Consider the following 5,000-nt stretch of genomic DNA (forward strand, 5'->3'; position numbering starts at 1 on the left):
TGGACAAATGTAGGACCACTGGACTGCCCTTGCCGTCTGCTTTCCAGAAAAATATATCTACAAAAATGGACGCTCCGAAGCGGTATTCTAACTTGTGTGTGTCACGAAATGGATTTTGAGATTCTAGTTCTCCTGTAGACCACAGGAAGCAATTGCTCTCAGAAAGCCTCCCGTTACTTGTCGGTTCAAGCTGCGGTTAGGTGTTGATTTCAAGAGAGATGGGCCGGAAGTCGGTGGGTTTGCGAAATCTTCTGCAGGATGCGATGGAATATAAGGATAACTATTGCCTGTTTCACGAACGCTAAGCTCCTTCGAGTAGCCCTTAATGCCCTCAGTAGGCCCATTTATTACCTTGGTCAAGAGTCATGCCTGTAATTAATCGAACATCATCCTTGGAAACTGGAAGGGTCGGCATGATTGGTTATTTCACATAAAAACTTATATCAGGAAGAGGGAATTGTATGCAAGCCTCAAATCTTCATTAATGGCTGTATCAAAAATCACCATAATAAAAAGTTTTAGAATAAAGTTGGATGGATTTCATGTGAATGCGTTCCACCCTTTGTACACTTCGCAAATCTTCATGGCTTTCGTCTTCAAAAACCAATCTCAAAAAGTATTCGGAAAAGATAAGAAAGGGATTTCATTTGAATTTGTTCAGTCCCCGCGTTGCGTCCGAGTAATTTAGGAAACGGCCGTAAAGACTGTATTCCTGAGGAGACCTCGGCTGCCGAGATTTGCAATCAATCCCGATGACGTTATAGGAGGAGGAGGAGGACTTGCTTGCATTCTGCTTGAATGCAGAAAAGACATTTCTGCAAACTGCAATGGAAGTGTCATTCGTGAAAAGTCGGCCGTTTGTTACAGAATGGGATTTCGAGCGCGCCTCCTCCTCCTCCTCCTCCTCCTCCTCCTCCTCCTCCTCCTCCTCCTCCTCCTCCTCCTCCTCCTCCTCCTCCTCCTCCTCCTCCTCCTCCTCGTGGCATCGCGCAAACAATCATTGTCTCTCTCTGAGATGTCGTGATCAGCATCTTATTTTTTTTTTCTCGTTCTCGTTTCTTCTTTTATCTCTAAGCTGATAACATTTATTCACGATTTCTCGGTCACGGTTCGTTAGTTATCGACAAAAGGGTCCGATTTTGCTGTTTTGTGCTGCATGCAGCAGCAGCAGCAACAGCAGCAGCAGCAAGGAAGGATTCGACGTCGAATGCACGTTTCTCTATATCTCTCTCTGTCTCTTCCTTTCTGTCTTTCTGCCTTTTCCACTTCGTCTCTCTCCTTTTTTTTTTTTTTTTGCAGATTTTTATCTCCCTCGTTCTCCTCTATTGTTACTTTTTCCCATCCATCCCTCTCTCTCCCTTCTGAGTCTTTCTATGCCTTCGTATTTCTAACTGTTCCTCGGCTCTCCTATTTTGTTTTGTATATATATGCCTCTCTCTCTCTCTCTCTCTCTCTCTCTCTCTCTCTCTCTCTCTCTCCTTTCCTTTGTAGCATTCTGGGTGAACCTTCGTTGCAACGCTTCATCCCTGTTTGCAACAATTCTTCAACAAGGACGCACAGAAGATTGGTAATTTTTCACTCACGGGGACATCGTTGGGTGATTAAGAAAAGAAGAAAACCTGCGAGCAGAGAGGTTTGATGGGGTTGGTGGAGGTGGAGGAGGGGGATGGATGGGAGGTTGATGGGAGGGAAGGGGATGGGGACGACAGAGAAGGGTCGTTGATGGAGTTGAATGGGGTTTTGGGGGTGGCGGACAGAAGGATTGTTTGTTAAGGATCATTTACATCGGAGGTGAACCCAGGCCTCGGCTACATAGCCAGGGTAATAGATAAGACTGTTGGAAGGACTGAAGGAACTTCTTCCGAGTCATTCCCATGAGGTTGCGGGGGTTATGAGACTGACAGACAGGCTACATAGTCAGGGTAATAGATAAGACTGTTGGAAAGACTGAAGGGACTTCTTCCTAGACATTCCCATGAGGTTGCGGGGATTATGAGACAGACAGACAGACAGCCAGCCAGACAGACAGACAGATAGCCAGGCAGACAGGCTACATAGTCAGGGTAGTAGATAAGACTGATGGAAAGACTGAAGGGACTTCCGAGTCATTCCCATGAGGTTGCGGGGATTATGAGACAGACAGACAGACAGATAACCAGGTAGACAGACAGGCTACATAGTCAGGGTAGTAGATAAGACTGATGGAAAGACTGAAAGAATTTCTTCCAGTCATTCCCATGAGGTTGCGGGGTTTATGAGGCAGACAGACAGACAGCCAGCCAGACAGACAGACAGATAGCCAGACAGACAGACAGGCTACATAGTCAGGGTAATAGGTCAGACTGATGGAAAGACTGAAGAAACTTCTTCCAAGCCATTCCAATGAGGTTGCGGGGGTTATGAGGCAGACAGACAGACAAACAGACAGGCTACATAGTCGGGGTAATACATAAGACTGATGGAAAGACTGAAGGAACTTCCTAGTCAGTCCCATGAGGTTGCGGGGGTTATGAGACAGACAGACAGACAAAGAGACAGGCGAGAGGAAAGGTTACTAAATAGATACAAGATAGACAGAGGAAAGGTTACTAAATAGATAGAAAGGAAGATAGAGGGAAGATTACTAAATACGTAGAAAGGTAGACAGAGGAAAGATTACTAAACAGACAGAAAGAGAGATAGAGGAAAGATTGCTAAATTGATAGATAAGTAGACAGATAGATATAGACAGAGGAAAGTCTTCTTCTGCCTATGGAGGGGCGGTTGCCATTTGCCACGGCGTCCTGACGAGGGGGAGAAGAGAGAGAGAGAGAGAGAGAGAGAGAGAGAGAGAGAGAGAGAGAGACAGGCTTGCAACGGCAAAGAGGACCAGAGGAGCAAAGAGGCGTTTTTGCAACGTATTCATTAGCCCGTTCTTCCTGCTGCTGCCAGCACAGTTTTTGGGGACTCCCTTCTCTCTCGCCTCCTCTGACGGTTTATCTTCAGTAACAGCCATTGGTCGGGTTTCCTCTGTAAACACCTTCAAAAAGTCTGCATGATGCCGGATGTTGCACACACACACACACACACAGATAGGTGGGAGAGAGGCAGGGGGTATGGTGTTGGAGGGATCCCTGTACATCCTTGCAGCATCCTTACAGCATCCTCCATAGAGCGTCAACACGCTCGTCTTAGTTATTTTGTCTTTGGATGTCCTCCCGAAGTTTTTTTTTTCTCGGGACGCCTTCGAAGTATTTTCCTTAATTCTTAACAAGTTTTAATCTAACGAGGGACTTAAACTAATTTTCTCCTTCCAAATTTCGCCTACGTTGATGCGTCTCTTAAGATCATTGCGGATTCCGGATTTTGTTTTACCGTTAATGCTGACTTCTGAAAAAGAAAATGATCATTTGGTCAAATTTCTGAAAATTGCTTTCATCATGACGTGAAGATTTTGAAATGATTTTATCTTCGTTAAGTCTCTTCTCGTGATGTTTAGTACACACACACACATATATATATATATATATATATATATATATATATATATATATATATATATATATATGTATATATATATATATATATATATATATATATATATATATATATATACACACACACACAAACACACACTCATAAGATACATAAGTAGATTTTTTCAAAGGAGGTTGGCCCCAGACTCTTTTGTCATTTTTTTTTAACACAAAAATCATTTGATAAAATTTATAATTTTAGGCTGCGAAGATATAAAAATTATTTAGTTTCTCTCGTCATGGTATAAGGAACGTAACTTTTGCTGGATATGTATATATGTATGTATTAAACAATTTTTAAGAAAGGTTGACCTCAGAATTTCATGTAAATTCTTTTGTAATTTTTGAACATGATAAAAATCACTGAATAAAATGCTTAATTTTAAGCTACGAAGTAATAAAGGTGATTTCGTAAAATTCAACGCGATAAGCCACAATTGCAACTTCCCCTACCCATGACATCAACGTTAAACACAACGCAACGGGTCCATCAACCTATGAAAGAGAAAACATACCTACTCATATTCTTAATTTACATAGGGTGACTGGTCACATTTCTTGCACGCCTCACGACCCTCCAAAGAGCCATGCTACCCCAACCCACCCACCCACCTTACCCACCCATTCCTCGACCCATATACCAACTCTCCTCACTTGCCTGCTCCCCTCCCGCGGGAGTCGGGTACCGTCCATACCATTATCTATCGCCTCGTCACTTTATTGCAAAGGCGTATTCTCATTACGAAGTAACGCCGTTCTTGAGCGATACTGACTGAGATGAATGAGATATTTCGGTCCCCCTCCCCCCTCCCCCATCCCCCTGAGAGACTTAGTGGGGGAGAGGTAGGGTGGAGGGGGGGGGGAGAAGGGAGGGGGAAGACCAATCCGTTTTATTTCTTAGGTTCCTAAAGTGTCTCTGCAAAGTCATGCCGTGACGTCACAATCGCGGGAAAATCCAACTGTCTCAAATGGCTGTCAATGTAACACCTGAAGAATTAAGAGGAATATTTAATGTCATTGTAAATAAAAAAAATTTTTTTAGATACGTACGTCATCTTTTTAACTTTGACATTTAATAAGCAGGTTAGGTGTACTTGATAAAGGTTAGCATTCCTCCTACGAAACTTGATGTAATTCTCTCTCTCTCTCTCTCTCTCTCTCTCTCTCTCTCTCAGCAGTACGGAGGAGTCATATTACCTTTACAGTCTTCGGGAAATCTTATAAAACTGTTTTCTAATACTTTCAGATTAATGATCCCCTAAAATAATTTAATAAAAATCCGCTCCCTTGTAGCATAAATCACGCAATATTAAACATTTTTTTCTTTGGTTTCATAGATTTTGTAAACGTTTTTATTTTAATTTAGTGAAGAACAGCTTGCCCGTTGCTTCCACTCAGGTAACCCGATCGACCATAAAGGTCATTTATTCATGCGTGGTCATGGAATTTACACACTTGTTGCAATTCCGCTGCTGTTTACTCCCA

The 5,000-nt window shown here is 42.8% G+C and overlaps 1 protein-coding gene across 2 annotated transcripts in view; it reads left to right on the forward strand.

Moving 5' to 3' along the window:
* The window catches only part of dati (datilografo), a 1,058,780-nt gene that overhangs the window by 975,381 nt on the left and 78,399 nt on the right, over window positions 1–5,000 (forward strand). The gene's annotated exons all lie outside the window — the stretch shown is intronic.

The sequence above is a fragment of the Macrobrachium rosenbergii genome, chromosome 42 (assembly GCF_040412425.1).
Source record: "Macrobrachium rosenbergii isolate ZJJX-2024 chromosome 42, ASM4041242v1, whole genome shotgun sequence".
Lineage (NCBI taxonomy): Eukaryota > Metazoa > Arthropoda > Malacostraca > Decapoda > Palaemonidae > Macrobrachium > Macrobrachium rosenbergii.